This window comes from Moschus berezovskii, chromosome 6 (assembly GCF_049115385.1).
Source record: "Moschus berezovskii isolate FMDL1 chromosome 6, NW_MosBer_1.0, whole genome shotgun sequence".
Classification (NCBI taxonomy): Eukaryota; Metazoa; Chordata; class Mammalia; order Artiodactyla; family Moschidae; genus Moschus; species Moschus berezovskii.
Window position 1 is genome coordinate 95,874,475 of NC_142465.1, and position 23,498 is coordinate 95,897,972.

Genomic DNA, 23,498 nt, shown 5'->3' on the forward strand with positions numbered 1-23,498 from the left:
AAATTTTATTTAAGAAGATCAGGATTGGATAGTTTCCTCAGATATCTGAGCACATAGCCTCCCAAAAAGGAAAAGAGACCACATTGGATTCTGGGGGCTGGAAAGTTTTATAGACAGATAATAAAACTAAATAAGCTCTCTTGAAACGAATTACCTATCTTGCAATAATTTGCACTTTTCTTATTGTCATTAACTGTAGTAAAGTAGTTATTAATGTCCTCACCAAGAATGATTGTTGTGTCAGTTGCTAAGAATGAGAGAAATCAGAAAATAAATGGTGTGAGGCGATTTCAGTTTCCAAGTTTATAAATACAAGAGGAACCCTTCAAACGCTCTGGTGGTCACAGCAAAGGCAGTTGGTTACTAAACTGTCACATTTCCAGATAAACCTGGTCTGTGAGTTCTATTTGAAACTGTCACAGTTGTAAAAGCCAATGGGCATAGAAAGGACTTGCCATCCCATCGAACTCAATTCTGAATTTAATTATATGGGGGGTCTATAGCGTAAATACGAATTAAATATTCGTCTCTTTAAGCCACTTTACTGGTAATAAAAGGCTGGTAATCTGCTGGTCTAATGAATTGTAATGATGATTTTTGGGTGGTTGAAAACCAGAGTGCAGTTCTTAATGCATAAAATCTTGACATATTTGAGCAGGAGAAGATGTGCATTAGTCCATTAATGCTGGGTGACAATCACAAAACTCAGGGGTATAAAACAGCAAGCATTTATTTCTTGTTTACCCGTTTGGTGTCATCTGGAGTTCAGCTGCTCCAAGCTTTAGCTGAGGGTTGGGCTTAGGTCTCTTACGTGAGTATTCATTTTAAGACTGGGGTCAAAGGGGTAATGACCATCCAGTGGAAATTTGTCCCAGGGCAGTGAGGAGTGCAAGAGGGCAAGTCCAACCACACAGGCACAGGTCAAGCTTTTACGAATCTTTTTGGCCAAAGCAACTCACACAGTCAAATCCAACATCAGTGGGATATGAAAGCAAATGCCTTGGATGGAAAGGAGAAGGGTGAATGTTCCCTTAGAATTTACTATAAGTTGCTTTATGGGGTTCCCTGATGGCTCAGACAGTAAAGAATCCATCTACAATGCAGGAGAGCTGGGTTCAATCCCTGAGTCAGAAAAATTCCCTGGAGAAGGGAATGAAAACCCACTCCAGTATTCTCGACTGAAGAATCCCATGGACAGAGGACCCTGGCAGGCTACAGTCCATAGGGTCGCAAAGTCGGACACAACTGAGCAACACTGATGCTTAGTTGAGTATTAAGAAGATATTTTATATATTATTAATAAGATGATTAATTATTCTTATTAATAAGATGCTTTATATATTACTATTATATCTGAAATGTTAAATTACTCCAGTTCAGATTCAATTTTTTAAATTTAAAATATTTACATATATACACGGGTTTCCCTGGTGGCTCAAACAGTAAAAAATCTGCCTGCAATGCAGACGACCCAAGTTCAATCCCTGGGTCAGGAAGATCCCCTGGAGAAGAGAATGGCAATCCACTCCATATATATATATATATTTATGGCTGCACTGGGTCTTCGTTGCTGTGCACAGGCTTTCTCTAGTTGCAGCAAGTGGGGGCTACTCTCTGCTGCGGTGCACTGGCTTCTTATTGCAGTGGTTTCTGTCGTTGTGGAGCACGGGCTCTAGGCACTCTGGCTTTAGTTATAGAGCATGGGCTTAGTTGTTCTGAGACATGGAGGATCTTCCTGGATCCAGGATGGAACCCATTATTGTCTTCATTACAAGGTGGATTCCTAATCACTGGACCATCAGGGTAGTCCCCAGATTCAATTTTAAGTGATAGAAACTGCTAGATAACAGTAGATTACATATTGCTAGATAAAAATATAGAAATTTTTTGTATCTGTAAATGAAGTTCACATGAAAGCAATTGAAAGTGACATGGTATCTTCATAATCTGGAGCCCAGTGCCGTCTCTCTAGAGCTATTACTGTTTCTAGGTCACTTCCTGGTCCAAGATGCTAATCAAACTGCTTCAGCCCTCAAGTTCACATTCCAGACAGCAAGATGGGAAATGGGATGAAGAAAATCCCATCTCCTGTCTTCCCAGAGGTTGCACACAATTTTTTGGCTTACATTTATTGGTCAGAAATTATTCACATAATTATACAAGCAAGGGAAGATGAAAATTTACACTTTATTTTTGAAAGTCTCCAGGTGGCCATGTTTCCTGTGAAAAATAATAGGTTTTATGATGTTAATATACTATTAGGGAAGAACAGCTGTTAGTAAACAATTGGGTGAGTTTGCCACAAAAGTACAAAGAAACCATTTGTATTCTCACTCAGCACTTCCGAGGCTGTGTTCAGTAGCTCTTGAACTCTTTGGAACCTCATGGACTGCAGCCCGCCAGGCTCCTCTGCCTATTGGATTCTCCAGGCAAAAATATTGGAGTGGGTTGCTATTTTCTCCTCCCAGTGATCTTCCCAACTCAGGGAGCAAACCCACTTCTCCTGAGTTGGCAAATGGTTTCTTTATATATACTCCCCACCACTGAGCCACTGGGGAAGTCCATCACTACCAAGCTTGTACATCAGATATTTAATTTCTTCTTCTAAATTCTTACAACAAAAAAAAAAGATTGTTAGCAGTAAAGACACCATATATAACATTCCTTAAATTAACTTTCTGAATTATTTTTAGTTATAGCTGGCAAGCTGCTAAGAAAAAGGCTGGAAGGAAGGAGGTTTCTAACATGCACGTTTATTCTTAATGGAGTTTATTCTCAGTGGTATCTCTACTATCTTTCATTCTGAAAATGAATTACGAGGAAAACCATACTTTATCTTTTCCACCATAATATGCTAATTTCAGTACATGAGTTCTTGAGAGATTTTGGAGGATAAAACTTTTTCTGTTATGAATAAATGGCAAAGATTTGAATTATCCCACAGACATTGATGGAACTCTGCTTTTTATCATGATCGTTGGCCTCTAATCAAGGTCATCCAAGATCTGTTCCCAATATACCTTTCTAGGTTTATCTCACACAACTCTTGTTCATGTATCTTTTAAAAATTTATGACATGTTGCAACATGTGAAGTATTATATGACTTTCTCAAACAAACTAGATCTGTTGTGCCACCCAAATATATCCTGTATCTTTGTTTCCCTATGCTAGAGCCATCTTAGTAGAGTAACTCCCATCACAGAACTATAAACTTATTCCAGGATACAATTCCATGGAATTGTACCCTAGTGGTACAATGCTTAAGATTCTGCCTTTCAGGTGCAGGGGATTCAAGTTCAATCCCTGGTCGGGGAGCTAAGAGCTCACATGCTGTGGGGCAACCAGCCCCATGTGCTGCAACTAGAGAAGCTCCCATGCATCACAACTAGTTCAGTTCAGTTCAGTTCAGTCGCTCAGTCGTGTCCGACTTTCCGCGACCCCATGAATCACAGCACGCCAGGCCTGCCTGTCCATCACCAACTCGCGGAGTTCACTCAAACTCATGTCCATAGAGTCGGTGATGCCATCCAGCCATCTCATTCTTGGTTGTCCCCTTCTCCTCCCGCATCACAACTAGAGTAGCCCTCATACCACAACGAAGACCCAGTGTAGCCAAAAAACAAACAAAAAACATATTCCTTCATTTAAAACTTAAAACAAAAATTTACTTTCTTACAAAAGCCTCTCTAGAGTCCCACGATCAGAAATGACTCCTTTCTATATCCAAATATAACTATTTTTGTGTGCTAAGTCACTTCAGCCATGTCCGACTCTTTGCAATGCTATGGACTATAGCCTGCCAGGCTTCTCTGTCCATGGAATTCTCCAGGCAAGAATACTGGAGTGGGTTGCCATTTCCTTCTCCAGGGGATCTTCCCAACCCAGGGATCAAACCTGCATCTCTTATGACTCTTGCTTTGGCAGGTGGGTTCTTTACCACTAGTGACACCTGGGAAGTCCAAATATAACTATATTATGTTCAATATTTCCTATACTATTTTACAGTTGATTTTATTGAACACCCACTGTGCAATCTCTGTGCTAGATTTCATTCATAGCATTTACAGTCTAGTAAGGGACATTAAACAAGCAATTTTCTTATGCACATTCTATAAGCTGTCTCAGGTTTTACTTCTGTTCATCTTGCTTACCTCTACAAGGTAAAAAAAAAAAAGGAAAAACTGTCTTTTCATCTGTATACCCTCTTGACACGTAGTACTGTGCCTTGTACTATTGGTTACATATTCAGCAAAAATATTTGATGAGTAAATATTCTTAGTTTGTTTCATTTACTGATTTCCCCAAACTCCAGGAGAGGCAATAAAAGGTATGTTACCATTATGTTAACTGCTATAGAAAAATTCGTTTAAAATCAAAGCACACATTTAAAAATATATATGTGTCAACTGAAAAACAGCATAATCTAAAAGTTGAGAATTGTGCTTTATTTGGTGGACTTGCTGAGGACTTAAGTCTGGGAGGAAGCCTCTCAGATATCTCTGAGACACTGCTTAGAAGAGTAAAGGAGGGGTCAGGATATATAGGAGTTTTGCAAAAACAAACCAAGTAGCTGAGCATCAAAAGATTTCTTCTAATTAAAGGAAAAGCAAACATCCCAAATTAATGAACTTAGCATTTTTCTGTGTATGGGAAGATGCAAGAGTCCAGGCTCATTGAAATTATTCCTTTGTTTTTTTTGCATTAACTATCTAGGGCCAGTATACCATTTTTATCTATCCTGAATCCCCTCAGGGTGTACATTGTGGTGGGGGACTTGAAGGTCACAACATCCTTTGTTTATTGATATGGCAGGTGACATTGCCCATCTACATACATGTATCTCCATTATAGGAATGGTGGAGATGGGGAAGAAACTACAAAATGAAAATCCAGCCTTTACCTTCTTAGAAATACAAAGTGTCCCAGTGTAAGATTACATGAATTTCAGGAAAAGACTATGTATCAGATGTCCAGTGTCCAGACTTGCAAAAACCATACAGATCAAAGTAAACTCTGTCTAATCTTTGTCTGCTTTCTATGATTAAAAGACAGAAAGAACACAGCATAAAGAAGTGATCTTCAGGCATTTTGGGGAATATTTACATTCTGCTACAACTACTGTGTATCATGATGTTTTCTGGCTCAGCAGCATTTTCCTTGTTTTCTCTTTATCCAGTCTTCAGATCTGCGGAATGGATCATAATTAGGAATCTGGTCATCCTTTCCCCAGCTCAGATTCAATTAGCCATATGTTACAGGCAGCAAACACAGTGGCTGTCAGACTTCAGCAATTACCAAGGGGAAAGAAGGTTGTGGGGTCAAAATTGTGGACTTAAAAAAAACTCATAAAGTAGAGGCAAACTCCTAATTATAGAGCATTAATCAGAATTTTTGTCTGATCACTCATCTGTCATCTCCACGGACCAGCTCTGGAAATAGCAGCCTCCTATCCTTGTGGGACAGAAGAGTGGAGCTCCTAGAGCAAAGGTATCAGAAAAGGAAATGAGTAAATATGCAATTCTGTTTACTTTCTCCAGCTCAACAATGAGGAAAAATCAATAGGCTTACAGAATATGGCAATTGTACTTTCCAATGAAGGCTCTTTAGAAGGTAGGATTTTTTTGTTGTTTGGTTTTTTTTTTTTTTAACTTACAAAGGCTGACTCCAAACAAGTGGTTTTCTCACTGTGGGACACTTTCTGCTTAATTAGGGCTGTGCTTGGAGAAGGCAATGGCAAGCCACTCCAGTACTGTTGCCTAGAAAATCCCATGGACAGAGGAGCATGGTGGGCTACAGTCCATGGGGTCGCTACTAGTCGGACAAGACTGAGCGACTTCACTTTCACTTTTCACTTTCACACATTGGAGAAGGAAATGGCAACCCACTCCAGTGTTCTTGCCTGGAGAATCCCAGGGATGGCGGAGCCTGGTGGGCTGCCGTCTATGGGGTCGTACAGAGTCGGACACGACTGTAGCGACTTAGCAGCAGCAGCAGCAGCAGGGCTGTGCTGGGTCAGCCCTGCTGTGGGAAAGGCTTAACATGGAGGATCACCATTAAATTCATTTTACTCAAAAAAGGTGAAGTTAAATTTAAAAATTTAACATTGAAAGCTGTGTGAGTTCTGAACTTTTCTTCTCTGTTACACGCTGATTTGTTAGAGAAAGGGGGTTGGAAGTCCTAAGGGACACATAACATTAAAAAAAAAATAGTTAAAAGAAAATGAGTATTGAGGCATGGAGTTCTTGAGGAAAAACTCACATAATTAGGAAGGTTTGGTGAAGAAATCTACCACTTTATAAAAACCTATTAAGTTTTGGCTAACCCACCCATTCATACTCTTTTCCAAAGAAGGAACAGAGTTACAATACAGCCACACTCCATTAAAAATAAAATTTATTTCACAGCAGGTCTGCCTCCTGGTCTAGCTTCCTCTTAGAAAAGGCCTATTATAGATCCCAGTAATTTCCCCATGAGTTCTACAAAGAGTGTTTCTTCGTGGTGGGTTTGAGTATTTTATCCACTATAATTTAAATGTCTCAAAGGATGTCACTTCAAGTCAATTCCCTCAGGAAAGTTGCTCCAGCCTGAAAAATATCTTCATTAAGAGATTTCTCTAGCATTTAACCTGGGAATTTTCCACTCTGCTTTATCTGGCATCAGAAATATGTCTTTTTCTCCCCAGCTTGACCACTGAACTTTGTTTGAGGAGCCAGTATGCTGGCATGAGAAGGGTGGTTGCCTTTTCTTCATAAAATAAGTGACTTTGAGCTCAGTTTTACTGAGCACATGAAAATCCCCATTTGCTTTCATCTGCTCTATGTATGTGTTGGAGATACCAGTTTTGAGAATTTGGTCAAGGAGAAACTGAGCTTCGTTTAGAGGAGGATGAAGGCCAGTGGATGAATTTTTAAATGTAAATTTTAATTACTTCATACAAATAGAGCTTTTTTTTTTTTTTAAGAAAACATTGAGAAGTCAAACTTTAATCTGGCAAAATGGAAATTGAGGAAACCAAAGAAGTTACAAGAACATGTGTGTGAAGTTTCAGAACTGTTTCCTTTTCAGGTGAAAAAACAAACAAATGAAAAACTGGGAAAGCATTTTGCTAAGCAGTCAAGGCACAGACTTCTGATCCCTTTATGAACTTCTACCAAAACTCTTTAGCTTTAAATGCTTCTACTTCAATTTTAATAACTTAATTGAAATGACAAAGGAGGAAAGGGTTGTGGAAGCCAATATATTAAAAGATTGTTAAGGAAGGCCTGAGAACCCTGTGGTATTGATAATTCGCTCAGCTCCATGGGGATGTGGAATTTTGTCACTGGAGTCCTTGGACTTTTCAATGTGTGTGCATGCTGACAGTTCTATGGGAAGCAGAGCACTCCAATGGAGGTCCTAGAGGGTCCATAGATGGAATAGTGCAAAAAAATACACACACACATATAAGCTACACATAGTTCAAAATGGTTGCTTCTAACCACCTCGTAATTCAACTTTTGTAAAAAGAAAACTCTAGGGACTTCCCTCGTGGTCCAGGTTTTAAGAATCCGCTTTGCAATGCGGGGGACATGGGTTTAATCCCTGATCGGGGAACTAAGATCCTACATGCAACTACTGAAGCCTGGGCCACAAGTAGAGAGTCCCTGTACTGCAGTGAAAGATCCCACATGATGCAGCTGAGACCCAAAATAGCCAAATAATAAATAAAAAGTAATATTTAAAACAAAGAAAACTCCAAAGTCCTTCATTTCAATCAATGTCATGATGGCTTCAGGAAGGATTGTTGTGTTGGGCTGTCATATAGGATTATTCAAGTCAGCATACAAAGGCCAGGCCTGAATTTAACAGGCCATTGGTTGCGACTAGCCAGTGTCATTGCACACCACCCACTGGTTCATGTTGAAGCTTTCCTTAAGCTTTTAAATTCTGAAATTAAGAGCTTAAGAAATACAAGGATTTATTGCAGCAATGTTTACAATTGCCAAGACATGGAAGCAACCTAACTTGCTTCTATTGACAGATGAATAGATAAAGAAGATGTGGTATATATATATACAGTGGAATACCACTCAGCCATAAAAAGTATGGAGTCATGTCACTTGCAGCAACATGGATGGAACTAGAGATCATCATGCTAAATGAAGAAAGTCAAAGACAAATATCATAACATATTCCTTACGAAATTGCTTATTGAAATCTAAAAAAATGATGCATATTAACTTGCATACAAAACAGAAAACAAACTTATGGTTACCAAAAGGGAATGGGGGGAGGGATATATAAGGAGTTTAGGATTAACGTATCAGTTCAGTTCAGTTCAGTCGCTCAGTCATGTCTGACTCTTTGTGACCCTTTGAATTGCAGCATGCCAGGCCTCCCTGTCCATCACCAACTCCTGGAGTTCACCCAAACTCATGTGCATCGAGTCAGTGATGCCATCCAGCCATCTCATCCTCTGTTATCCCCTTCTCCTCTTGCCCCCAATCCATCCCAGCATCAGGGTCTTTTTCAATGAGTCAGCTCTTCACATGAGGTGGCCAAAGTATTGGAGTTTCAGCCTTAGCATCAGTCCTTCCAATGAACACCCAGAACTGGTCTCCTTTAGAATAGACTGATTGGATCTCCTTGCAGTCCAAGGAACTTGCAAGAGTCTGCTCCAGCACCATATTTATAAAACAGAAAATCAGTGAAGGCCTACCATATAGCACAGTGAACTATACTCAATATTTTATAATAATCTATAAGGGAAAAGAATCTGAAAAAGAATGCCAAGAATATATGTATATATATAATTGAATCACTTTCCTGCACACTCGAAACTAACACAATATTATAAATCAATTAAACTTTGATTTAAAAAATTAAAAACACATACAAGGCGATCCTGCTATTTGCAACAACATGAATGGAACTTGAAGGCATTATGTTAAGCGAAATTCAGCAGATCAGTCAGTCAGTCAGTTATGTCCAACTTTGTGACCACATGGACTGTAGCCCACCAGGCTCCTCTGTCCATGGGATTCTCCAGGCAAGAATACTGGAGTGGGTTGCCATTTCCTCCTCTGGGGGATCCTCCCAACCCAGGGATTGAATCCACCTCTCCTGCATTGGCAGGCTGATTCTTTACCACTGTGAAACTCTGAAATGCAGCAGATAGGGAAAGACAAATGCATGATATTCATTTGTATGTGAGTGAATTTTCTGAAAAAAGGCAAACTGGTAGATACAAAGGAAGATTGGTGGTGCCAGAGGTGGTAGTGGGTGGGTGGGTGGGGGACGGCGAAATTGGTAAAGGTGGTCCAAAGGTACAAGCTTCCAGTTTTAAGATAAATAAGTCACAGGGATGTAATGTACAGTATGGGATCTTCCCTACCAAGAGATCCAACTCAGGTCTTCTGCACTGCAGGCAGATACTTTCCGTCTGAGCCACCGGGGAAGCGCAACTATGTGGGGTGATGGATGTTAACTAAATCTTGCTTGCAACATATACATGTATCAGATCATTATCAGTACACCTACAGCTAATACAATATTATATATCAGTTACATCTCAGTTAAAAAAAATCCCCATTATCACTAAATGGATTAAATTTCCAAAGACAATTTGAAGAAAAATAAAGAAATAAAGTGAGAAATAGACGGGGAAACAGCGGAAACAGTGTCAGACTTTATTTTTTTGGGCTCCAAAATCACTACAGATGCTGATTGCAGCCATAAAAGGAAAGTTATGACCAACCTAGATAGCATATTAAAAAGCAGAGACATTACTTTGCCAACCAAGGTCTGTCTAGTCAAGGCTATTGTTTTTCCCGTGGTCATGTATGGATGTGGAGAAAGCAATGGCAAGCCACTCCAGTACTCTTGCCTAGAAAATCCCATGGACGGAGAAGCCTGGTAGGCTGCAGTCTGTGGGGTCGCTAAGGGTCGGACACAACTGAGCGAGTTCACTTTTACTTTTCACTTTCACACATTGGAGAAGGAAATGGCAACCCACCCTAGTGTTCTTGCCTGGAGAATCCCAGGGACAGGGGAGCCTGGTGGGCTTCCGTCTATGGGATCACACAGAGTTGGACATGACTGAAGTGACTTAGCAGTAGCAGCACGTATGGATGTGAGAGTTGAACTGTGAATAAGGCTGATCGCTGAAGAATTGATGCTTTTGAACTGTGGTGTTGGAGAAGACTCTTGAGAGTCCCTCGGACTGCAAGGAGATCCAACCAGTCCATTCTAAAGGAGATCAGTCCTGGGCGTTCATAGGAAGGACTGATGCTAAAGCTGAAACTGCAATACTTTGGCCACCTCATGCGACGAGTTGGCTCACTGGAAAAGAGTCTGATGCTGGGAGGGATTGGGGGCAGGAGGAGAAGGGGACGACAGAGAATGAGATGGCTGGATGGCATCACCGACTCGATGGACATGAGTTTGAGTGAACTCTGGGAGTTGGTGATGGACAGGGAGGCCTGGCGTGCTGTGATTCATGGGGTCGCAAAGAGTCGGACACGACCTAGCGACTGAACTGAACTGAACTGAAAAATGTGTGCCCTAATGATTTATCACAAAGCAAGTCTTCTTGCAACTACCACTCAGATCAAGAAATAGAATCTAGGCAAGTGCTCCCAAAGACCCTGTCACATCCCCTTCACCTCCTCCTGGTAATTACGGTAATCATTTCCCGCTTGTTTAACATTTCCAATGTGTCCCAAACTCTATAGTCCTGCCTGTTTTGAATTTTATGGTAAATGGAATCCTACAGAATAAATGCTTTCATGACAGACTTTTTTTTCTCAATATATTTGTGACATTTACCCAAGATCTGATCACAGCTGTAGTTAGTTCATTTTCACTCTTTTATAATCTTCGATAGTATATATCTAAAATTTATTTGTCTATTTTACTCCCTTTTTTTCCAGAAAAAATTTATTATTTGTAGCAAATAAGAATACTTGGGATCTTTCCCAAAATAGTGTCTCCTATTTCTACTCATAATGTGCATTTGGGTATTTCCAAGTTGAGATAAGAATAATGCCATTAAGAGCGTTCTTCTACTTTCTTGGTGCACATGTATACACATTTCTCTTCTCTCTCTTCCTAGGAGTGGAAATGCTGGGTCCTAGGATGTGTTTGTATTCAACTCTGCTGCTAGTGCCAATCTCTTTTCTAAGGAGGTTGTACTAATATACTTGCCAAGCAGCAGTGAATAAGAGTTCCTGCTGCTTGCTACTTGCCTCAATGACTGGTATTATCAGTCTTTTAAATTTCAGCCATTTTGATGGGTTTTGTAGTCAAAACCCACTGGATGTTAAATGATTTAATTTAATTCTGACCCACTACCTGAAGTTAGTATAGACCCTACAGCTTAAAGGCTCAGTCCCACAACACTGCCCCCACCTCAGATGCTAATTGCAAGTATTAACAGAAGGTTCCAGGTTACCCCCACTTCTGTCTTACTCGACTAAAAATTGGGGGTTCTCTTAACCCCCTTAATATGAGGTTTGAAAGTTTGCTATAATGGTTCACAGAACCTAGGCAAACACTTTGTTGTCACCAGTTTATTTATTTATTTTTTTTGTCACCAGTTTATTTTAAAGAATGTTGTTGTTGTTGTTCAGTCACTCAGTCATATCCAACTCTTTGAGAACCATGGACTGCAGCACATCAGGCTTCCCTGTCCTTCACTATCTCTTGGAGTTTGCTCAACTCATGTCCACTGAGTTGGTGATGTTATCCAACCATCTCATCCTCTGCTGCCCCCTTCTTCTCTTGCCCTCAATCTTCCCAGCATCAAGGTCTTTTCCAATGAAAAGAATGTTATAAGGGTGCATTAAACAGCCAGATCAGAAAAGGCAATGGCAGCCCACTCCAGTACTCTTGTCTGGAGAATCCCATGGATGGAGGAGCCTGGTAGGCTGCAGTCCATGGGGTTGCTTGCTAAGAGTCAGACAGGACTGAGCGACTTCACTTTCACTTTTCACTTTCATGCATTGGAGAAGGAAATGGCGACCCACTCCAGTATTCTTGCCTGGAGAATCCCAGGGACAGGGAGCCTGGTGGGCTGCCGTCTATGGGGCCATACAGAGTCAGACATGACTTATGCAACTTAGCAGCAGCAGCAGCAAACAGCCAGATGAAGAGGTACATCGTGCAAGGTGTGGGAAAGGGGTGTGGACCTTCCATGTATTCTCTGGTTGTGCCAACTTCTTAGCACCTCCATTTGTTCACTGACCTGAACTCTGCTCTTTAGGGTTTTTATGGAAGTTTACTATCAATATAGTGGAAACAGTGTCAGACTTTATTTTTCTGGGCTCCAAAATCACTGCAGATGCTGATTGCAGCCATGAGATTAAAAGACGCTTACTCCTTGGAAGGAAAGTTATGACCAACCTAGATAGCATATTAAAAAGCAGAGACATTACTTTGCCAACAAAGGTCCATCTAGTCAAGGCTATGGTTTTTCCCGTGGTCATGTATGGATGTGAGAGTTGGACTGTGAAGAAAGCTGATCGCCGAAGAATTGATGTTTTTGAACTGTGGTGCTGGAGAAGTCTCTTGAGAGTCCCTTGGACTGCAAGGAGATCTAACCAGTCCATTCTGAAGGAGATCAATCCTGGGTGTTCATTGGAAGGACTGATGCTAAAGCTGAAACTCCAATACTTTGGCCACCTCATGCGATGAGTTGACTCACTGGAAAACATTCTGATGCTGGGAAGAATTGGGGGTGGGAGGAGAAGGGGACGACAAAAGATGAGATGGCTGGATGGCATCACCGACTCTGTGGACATGAGTTTGAGTGAACTCCAGGAGTTGGTGATGGACAGGGAGGCCTGGCGTGCTGTGGTTCATGGGGTTGCAAAGAGTCAGACACAACTGAGCGCCTGACCTGACCTGAACTGAACTGAACTATCAATACATAGGCATGGTTAACTAAATCACTAGCCATTGGTGATTAATGCAACTGTAGTCTCTCACGCCTTCCTGGATGTTGGTGGATGTGGGGTTGAAATTTCTAAGTTTCTAATTATGCCTTGATTTTTCTGGGAATTAGCCCTCATCATAAAACTATCCAGGGATCCCGGTAACCAGTCATCTCGTTAGCTTGCGATGAAACATGCCTATCACTCTGGAGATTCCAAGCATCTCAGAAACTCTTATGTCAGGAACCAGGGACTTAGACCAAATATTACAACAAAAATGCTCCTGTTACTCCTGTCATTCAGGAAGTTGCAAGAGTTTTAGGAGTTCTGTGTCAGGAACCAAAGGCAGAGGCCAAACATGGTATTTCTTGTCACAGTAGTGTTATCTCGCTTACTGTTTGTTTATATTTCCCCTGACTTCACATTAGTGAAAGCGAAGTTGCTTAGTTGTGTCCAGCTGTTTGAGACCCCATGGACTGTAGACTGCAAGGCTCCTCTGTCCATGAGACTTTCCAGGTAAGAGTACTGGAGTGGGTTGCCATTTCCTTCTCCAGGGGATTTTTCCCAACCCAGCTTTCGAACCCGGGTCTCCTACATTACAGGCAGATGCTTTACCATCTGAGCTACCAAGGAAGAGTTATTCAACTCATATGCTCATATATTCACTGGCTATTGACTGTCATATTTTGTGAAGTGGCTGTTCAAATCTCTTCCCCATGTTCTTTTTGGTTTTTGGAATTTATTATTATTATTTTAAAATTTATTTTATTTTTGACAGCACCATATGGAACTTGGGATCTTAGTTCCCTGACCAGGGATAAAACCTGTGCCCTCTGCATTGGAAGCAGAGAGTCTTAATCAATGGATCACCAGGGAAGTCCCAGATTTTATTATTATTGTTGTTGATTTGCAGAATTGTTCAGGTGATTCAAAATACTTTGTCTCTCACTCTGTGGCTTACTTTGTACTTCCTTCAGTTCAGTCAAGTCGCTCAGTCGTGTCCGACTCTTTACGACCCCATGAATCGCAGCACGCCAGGCCTCCCTGTCCATCACCAACTCCCAGAGTTCACCCACACTCATGTGCATTGAGTCGGTGATGCCATCCAGCCATCTCATCCTCTGTCGTCCCCTTCTCCTCACGCCCCCAAAGCCTCCCAGCATCAGGGTCTTTTCCAGTGAGTCAACTCTTTGCATGAGGTGGCCTAAGTATTGGAGTTTCAGCCTCAGCATCAGTCCTTCCAATGAACACCCAGGATTGATCTCCTTTAGAATGGACTGGTTAGCTCTCCTTGTAGTCCAAGGGACTCTCAAGAATCTTCTCCACCACCACACTTCAAAAACATCAGTTCTTCAGTGATCAGCTTTCTTCATAGTCCAACTCTCACATCCATACATGACCATTGGAAAAATTGTAGCCTTGACTAGACGGACCTTGGTTGGCAAAGTAATGTCTCTGCTTTTTAATATGCTGTCTAGTTTGGTCATAGCTTTCCTTCCAAGGAGTAAGCATCTTTTAATTTCAAGGCTGCAATCAGCATCCGCAATGATCTTGGAGCCCAAAAAAATGAAGTCTGACACTGTTTCCACTGTTTCCCCGTCTATTTACCATGAAGTGATGGGACCAGATGCCATGATCTTTGTTTTCTGAATGTTGAGCTTCAAGCCAACCTTTTCACTCTCCTCTTTCACTTTCATCAAGAGGCTTTTGAGTTCCTCTTCACTTTCTGCCATAAGGGTGGTGTCACCTGCATATCTGAGGTTATTGATATTTCTCCCAGCAATCTTGATTCCAGCTTGTGCTTCTTCCAGCCCAGTGTTCCTCATGATGTACTCTGCATGTAAGTTAAATAAGCAAGGTGACAATATACAACCTTGACATACTCCTTTTCCTATTTGGAACCAATTTGTTGTTCCATGTCCAGTTCTAACTGTTGCTTCCTGACCTGCATACAGGTTTCTCAAGAGGCAGGTCAGGTGGTCTGGTATTCCCATCTGTTTCAGAATTTTCCACAGTTTATTGTGATCCACATAGTCAAAGACTTTGGCATAGTCAATAAAGCAGAAATAGATGTTTTTACTGGTGTCTTAATGAAATTGAAGTAGCAAAATTTATCAATCTTTCCTTTATGAGATACTTCTGGTGTCTTATTTATAAAGTCTTTTCCTACCCTAGATCATGAATATATTCATCTATCTTATGTTCTAAAAGCTTCAGAGTTCTGTATTTCACATATTTCACATTTAAATCTGCAATCCATCTGGAGCTGTTTTTTCTGAATGGTGTGTAATTGAATTCAAGTCCATTTCCCCCTGTTTCCATCCCCAGTAACCCCCAATGGGGATAACCAATATTCTCAACAACATTGATTGTAAAGTTTTGCTTTTCCTAAGGTTCTGAAGTGTTATCTTAGTCATTCAGGAATCTATAAATGCACAGTCTTTATTTTATCCCATTATTTTGCCTATCCTTTCATTAATATGCTATTGTCTTCATTATAGCCACATGAGGGAAAGTCTCAGTGTCTTGTGGAGTAGGTTCTTATAGAGTAGGTTCTCCCACCATGAATTTCTTTAAGGGTACTCTCACTGTTCTTAGTCCATTGCCTTTCCATTTGTTGCCATTTTGGAATGAAGCTAGTCCACTGAATTTTAACATATTTTCTAGAATCTTCTCTTCGAATTCCATGAAAGCAACAATAAACCAAGTACATACACATAAACATCAACATACACTTAAAACAATCTGGTCACATGGGTGACAGCTACTGTTGGGCCGTGCCCAACATTTAAAAGATACAACAAAGTAACAAAATAATTCTGACCTCTGAAATAGCTATTTATTAAGCCCCATATCCCTTATTAGAGTATTTCTCAAACAAAAGTTATTTTTTAAGAACCAAATGTATTTGACAATCTGTACCTCTAAGGGGATCACCCACCACTGACCGTAAGGGAGACTGTTACATGGAGGTGAAAAACATACTAAAACAAAATAAAGAAAATAACAAGCTGTGTCAGTTTCCTTGAGGTGTCAGTCCAATCTTACCAGTTGACTAGAGTCCATCACCTGTGAACCTGTGACCCTCCTTCTGGGCGATTTGCTTTCCTCCATGCGCCAGACCAGTTCCATTGACATCTTGGCCTCTTTCTCCATCTCCTTGGCTTTTCCCTTGGCCTTCTTGAATAACTCAGATGCTCTGTCGTCAGCCTGCCCACAGGGATGCTGAATGCAATTCAAGGTGCCTTGCTCCGAGGCCACCACCTGTGGTTTCATCTGGATGAGCAGATTGTCCACCTCGTACCACTTGCTCCTGGTCCTCAGACATGCACTCCCGGGTTCTCAGGTGAGCGCTTTGATGTCCTCCCGCATGCAGTTGATGTCTGGGAGCAGAGATTGCTCAAAATCTGTCTCGGACTCCAGCACACCCACCTATTCCAGAGCTTCCACTTGGTCCAGGTCCAAGGTCCTCATTTTTCCTGCCACTGCTTTGGATCCACAGCCCCAGGACTGTTACTGCTCAACAATCTCTGTTGCAGTCGAAGTGACCCACATTCCTGGTCAATAGTATTCCTGAATTATCCTTTAAAAATTTCCCTTTACTCCTCCCACTTCCCAGCTGATCTGGAAAGAAATGCCTCGAAGGCAAAGAGCAGAGCCCTCAACTCGCTGGTGTTAGTGATTCTTTCACAACACAGCCAGTCCTGTGTATCTTAGGTTTGATGTTCAGTAATTGGATGTTTTCAGTTATAAATGGTCTAAACTCTTATTTTCTGACTGTTCCTTGCTGATATACAGAAATACGTTTGTGTCTAGTTGAAGCCTCTAGAAGATAACAGAGGAGGAGACTTATGACCTGTTATGGAAAGCATTCACAAAAAGAAATGCTTTTGTGTATTTTATACAGCAATTTGTTGAGTTCTCTTGTTAGTGTCAAATATCCGTAATTCTTATGAAGTTTCTTCTCTCTCACCCCAGCTTTGCTGCTGCTGCTAAGTCACTTCAGTTGTGTTCAACTCTGTGCGACCCCATAGATGGCAGCCCACCAGGCTCCTCCGTCCACAGGATTCTCTAGGCAAGATTACTGGAGTGGGTTGCCATTTCCTTCTCCACACCCCAGCTTTACTGAGCTATAATTGACATATAGTGTTGTGTAAATTTAAGGTATACAATTTGATGATTATATGTAGTAAAATGACTAGCGCAATTTGGTTAGGTAACATAACCATTGGGCATCTCTGGTGGCTCAGTGGTAAAGAATGTGCCTGCCAATGCAGGCAATGTGGGTTTAATCCCTGGGTGGCTAAGATCCTCAGGAGAAGGAAATGGCAACCTCTCTAGTAGTCTTCCCTGGGAAATGCCATGGACAAATGAGCCTAACTAGCTATAGTTCATGGGGTTGCAAAGAGTTGGACATGACTGAGTGGCTAACACTTACACTTTCTTAATTAACATACAATATTATATTAGTTTCAGATAAAATAAATAAATAGTAAGAACCTACTGTATAGCACAGGGGACTCAACTTACTACTCTGCAGGTGTCTCTTTGAGATAGTCATTTAGTTTTCTTTGGATAAATACTCAGAACTGGAATTTGCTGGATGATATGGTAGTTCTATTTGTGTGTATTTAGCCTCCATATTATTTTCCAAAATGGCTGTCCCATTTACATTCCTTTTTTGGAATGTCTGTGAACATATGCACATGTCATCTGTGAATAATGAGAAAGTGTTATTTTTTATTTCTTCTTTTCCAGTTGTCTCTCTCTTTTCTATAAGAGCTATGTTCCCTCTTTGCACTGTCTGGCACCTTCAGTTCAGTGTTGAATGGAATGGTGACAGCAGACATGCTTGTCTTGTTCCAGGTCTCAGTAGGAACGCTTTTGTCATTTCACAACTAACCTTAATGCTTGCTGTGTATTTCCTGTTGATACTGTATTTGAAATAGAGAAATTCCATTCTCTTCCTCTTTTTATAAACAGTGAATTTTATCACAGTATTTTCTCCATTTATTAAGAGAGTCATGCAGTTTTTCTCTTCTTCATTAATGTGATAAATTACATCAATTGATTTTTGGCTGTTCAATCAATTTTGTATTCCTGGAATAAACCTGAAATTTTATATTTTGCTAAATTTGATTTGTTAATATTTTAGTTGGACTTTTTTCAATCTGTGTATGAGTGACATTGGCTTGGAACTTTTCTTTCTCATGATGTTTTTGTCATGTTTTGATATCAAGGTTATTAAGCTTCCTTAAAAATGATGGGAAGTAGTCCCTGCTTTACTGTCCTCTAGAAAAGTCTGTTTAAATGTTTGGTAGAATTCACCATCAAAGCCATCTGGGCCTGTGGTTATTCTCTGTGGGAAGGAATTAAATTACCAATCCAGTTTCTTCAATAGTTACAAAACAATTTAGGCTTTCTATTCTTGTATTTGTTTTGTAACTTGTGCTTTTGTTCATATTATCTGAATTTTTAAGTTTATTGGCATGAAGTTTTCATAATATCCTCTTAATGATCATTTTAATGTCTGTATGATCTATAGCAGGAGTCAGAAAACCGAAGCTCTCAGGCCAAATCTGACCCATGGCCTGTTTTTGTTTGGCTCAGTGAGCTAAGAATAATTTTTATATTTTTTAAGGATTTTTAAGCCAAATGAAAAAAAAAACAACAGCAAACACACACAAGAATATGAGACAGAGAACTTAATTCCTGTTCTTATCTTTATATTCTCTTCATTTTCTTTATTTTTAAAAATTTTATTGAGGTATATTTGATTATATTGTTGTGTTAATTTCTGCTATACAGCAAAATGATCCAGTTGTACATATACATTATTTTTCATATTTGTTTCCATTATGATTTATCACAGGGTATTGAATATAGTTCCTTGTACTCTACAATAGGAACTTGTTCTTTATCCATTTAGTATATAATAGTTTGCATCTGCTAATCCCAAACTCCCAATCCTTCCTTCCCCCACCCAACCCCCTTGACGACCACAAATCTGTTCTCTATGTCTGTGAGACTGTTTCTATTTTGGAGATATAATCATTTGTGTCATATTTTAGATTCTCTATGTAAGTGATATCATATGGCATTTGTCTTTCTCTTTCTAACTTACTTTGCTTAGTATGATAATCTCTAGATCCATCCATACTTCTGGGAATGGCATTATTTAATCTTTTTTTTTTATGACTGACATTTCATTGTATATATTTACCAAATCTTCTTTATTCATTCATCTGTCAATGGACACTTAGGTTGCTTACATGTCTTAGCTATTATAAATAGTGCTGCTTTGAACATCAGGGTGCATGCATCCTTTCAAATTATAGTTTGTCTGAATATATGGCCAGAAATAGGATTGCTGGATCATATGGCAACTCTATTTTTAGTTTTCTAAGGAACCTCCATACAGCTTTCCACAGTGACTACACCAATTTATTACCCCACCAACCATGTAAGAAGGTTCCCTTTTCTCCACAGCCCCTCTAACATTTGTTATTTATAGATGTTTTCATGATGGGCATTCTGACTGGTGTGAGGTGGTACCTCATTGTAGTTCTGATGTGCATTTCTTTAATAATTAGTGATAATGAATATCTTTTCATGTGCCTAATGGCCATCTGTACATCTTCTTTAGGTTGGTATTTTTTTTTGTTGTTATTAAGTTGTGTGAGCTGTTTGTATATTTTGGAGATTAAGCCATTATCAGTCACATCATTTGCAGATATTTTCTCTCAATCTGTAGGTTGTCTTTCATTTTGTTTATATTTTCCTTTACTGTAACGTTATAAGCAAACAAAAGCTTATAAGTTTGATTAGGTCCCATCTGTTTATTTTTCATTTTATTTCAAATGCCTTGGGAAACTGGCCTAAGAAAACATTGGTGCAATTTATGTCAGAGAATGTTTTGTCTATGTTCTCTTCTAAGAGTTTTATGGTGTCCTATCTTATACTTAAGTCTTTAAGGCATATCGAGTTTATTTTTGTGTATTGTATGAGGGTATGTTCTAACTTCATTGATTTGCATGCAGCTGTCCAGCTTTACTTCATTTTACATTATTTTACGTAATTTCCTATTCTCAGCTGTCTTCTTGAGAGGCTAATTTTTGTAAATAATCCATGTGTATTTGAAAAAGTAAAGTTTGCTATAATGTTATTTGATTCTAATATACCCTCCTTGAATTCCTGTCTTCTTACTCTAGTAAATCAGTGAGAGTTGCACAAAAAACTCTTTTATTGTGGATTTGAATACTTACCTTTGTAATTCTGATAAAGTTTTGCTGTACATATTTTGAGATTATATTATTAGAATAACAATAAAATAAATAAGGAATAATAAAGGAATACTATGAGTTTGAGTGAACTCCGGGATTTGGTGATGGACAGGGAGGCCTGGCGTGCTGTGATTCATGGGGTCGCAAAGAGTTGGACACAACTGAACAACTGAACTGAACTGAACTGATGAACAACTTTATGTGTACATATTTGTTAACGTGTTGAAGCTGGTCAATTCTTTTAAAGATACAATTTGCCAAAAATCACACAAGAAGAAATAGGCCATCTGAATAGGTCTGAATCTTTTAAAGGAATTGAGTTAGCTACTGTTTACACAGTAAGCACCAAGTCCAAAGAGGTTCACTGGTGATTTCAATGAAACATCTTAGGAAGAAATTATACCAATTCTCTACAATGTCTTCCAGAAGATATAGACAGAGGAAAAACTTTACAATTCATTCTATGAAGTCAGCATTATCCAAATACCAAAACCAGACAAAGACATTGCAAGAAAACTACAGACATATCTCCCATGAAAATGATGTAAAAATCATAAACAAAATATTAGCAAATCAAATCTGACAATTTATAAAAGATTTATAAACCACAACCAAGTGCAACTTATCCTAGGTGTGCAAGGCTGGTTCAATATTTTAAAATCAATCAACGTAATTCATCATAATATCAGGTTAAGATAGAAAAACCACATGATCTTATCATAGATGCAGAAAAACATTTGATAAAATCCAAAACTCATTTTAATTAAAGACTCCTTTTTGATATATGGGAACTTTCCCAACTTGATAAAGAAAAAAACCCCTCGAGCTAACACTATAATTTAATAAAGAGAAACTTGACGCTTCGCCAGTAAAACCAAGTACAAGGGAAGGATGTCCCCTCTTACCCCTCCTTTTCAGTGTTATACTGGAAGTTACAGCTCAAGATGGATCATAGACCTAAATTTAAAACATAAAACTATGAAACTACTAGACGATAACATAGGAGAAAAACTAGATGACATTGGTATGTGATGATTTTTTAGATACCCAGAGGAATGATCCATTAAAAATATGATTGATAGGCTAGACTTCATTAAAATCAAAAATACTTCCCTGCAAAAGGCACTCTCAAGAGAATAAGAAGAGAAGCCACAGACTGGGAGAAAATACCTGCAAACGCATCTCATAAAGGACCGTTATCCGAAACACACAAAGAGCTTTTAAAAATAAAAAATAAGAAAACAAACAACCAGATTTCAAAAAGGCCAAAGGCCTGAAGAAAGACCTCACCAAAGAAGGTATATGGATGGCAAACAAGCAGAGGATAAGATGCTTAACATCATATGTTATTAGGGAACTGCAAACTGAAACAGTGAGCTACCATCACCTAGTTATTAGAACAAGCAAAACCCAAAGCACTGTCAACACCAATTGCTAACAAATATGTGGAAAAGTAGGAACCCTTGTTCATTGCTGGTGGGAATGCAAAATAGTATAAGCACTTTAAAGCAGTTTCATGTTTTTTATGAAGTTCAGCATTTTTATCTATTTCTGCTTTATTGACTGCATGGATCACAATAAACTGTGGAAAATTCTTCAAGAGATGGGATTACCAGACTACCTGACCTGCCTCTTGAGAAACCTGTATGCAGGTCAGGAAGCAACAGTTAGAACTGGACATGGAACAACAGACTGGCTCCAAATAGGAAAAGGAGTACATCGAGGTTGTATATTGTCACCCTGCTTATTTAACTTACATGCAGGGTACATCATGAGCAACGCTGGACTGGAAGAAGCACAAGCTGGAATCAAGATTGCTGGGAGAAATATCAATAACCTCAGATATGCAGATGACACCACCCTTATGGCAGAAAGTGAAGAGGAACTCAAAAGCCTCTTGATGAAAGTGAAAGAGGAGAGTGAAAAGGTTGGCTTGAAGCTCAACATTCAGAACACAAAGATCATGGCATCTGGTCCCATCACTTCATGGCAAATAGATGGGGAAACAGTGTCAGACTTTATTTTTTGGGCTCCAAAATCACTGTGGATGCTGATTGCAGCCATGAAATTAAAAGATGCTTACTCCTTGGAAGGAAAGTTATGACCAACCTAGATAGCATATTAAAAAGCAGAGACATTACTTTGCCAACCAAGGTCTGTCTAGTCAAGGCTATGGTTTTTCCAGTGGTCACGTATGGATGTGAGAGTTGAACTGTGAAGAAGGCTGATCGCCGAAGAATTGATGCCTTTGAACTGTGGTGCTGGAGAAGACTCTTGAGAGTCCCTTGGACTGCAAGGAGATCCAGCCAGTCCATTCTAAAGGAGATCAATCCTGGGTGTTCATTGGAAGGACTGATGCTGAAGCTGAAACTCCAATACTTTAGCCACTTCATGCGACAGGTTGACTCACTGGAAAAGACTCTGATGCTGGGAGGGATTGGGGGCAGGAGGAGACGGGGACGACAGAGAATGAGATGGCTGGATGGCATCACCGACTTGATGGACATGAGTTTGAGTGAACTCTGGGAGTTGGTGATGGACAGGGAGGCCTGGCGTGCTGTGATTCATGGGGTCAACTGAGTGACTGAACTGAACTGAACATGTGATCCAGCAATTGCACTCCTTGGTATTATCCAAAGGAGTGGGAAAATACGTCCACAAAAAACCTACACATGAATGTTTATAAAAGCTTTATTCAAGATTGTCAGAACTTGAAAGGAACCAAGATTCTTTCAGTAGATGAAAGCATAAAAAAGCTCTGGGACATCCTGACAAGGGAGCATTATGCAGAACTAAAAAGAAAGTAGCTATCAAGCCATGAAAATACATGGAGGAAATTTGAATGTATATTGCTAAGTGAAAGAAGCCAATCTTAAAGTGTATGGTATCCTGGAAAAGGAAAAACTATGGACCCAGTAAAATCAGTGATCAGCAACGAGTGTTTGCCCAGGTTGAGGAAGCGATTCAGTTCAGTTCAGTCGCTCAGTCATGTCCGACTCTTTGCGACCCCATGAATCACAGCATGCCAGGCCTCCCTGTCCATCACCAACTCCCGGAGTTCACTCAAAGTCATGTCCATCGAGTCAGTGATGCCATCCAGCCATCTCATTCTGTCATCCCCGTCTCCTCCCACCCCCAATCCCTCCTAGCATCAGAGTCTTTTCCAGTGAGTCAACTCGTCGCATGAGGTGGCCAAAGTATTGTAGTTTCAGCTTTAGCATCAGTCCTTCCAATGAACACCCAGGATTGATCTCCTTTAGAATGGACTGGTTGGATCTCCTTGCAGTCCAAGGGACTCTCAAG

At 39.9% G+C, this 23,498-nt stretch overlaps 1 pseudogene; it reads right to left on the minus strand.

The window, feature by feature from the left end:
- LOC148777690 (MORF4 family-associated protein 1-like) overlaps nucleotides 1-16,386 on the minus strand; it is a 46,973-nt pseudogene extending 30,587 nt beyond the window's left edge.
- Nucleotides 16,387-23,498: the final 7,112 nt, after the last annotated feature.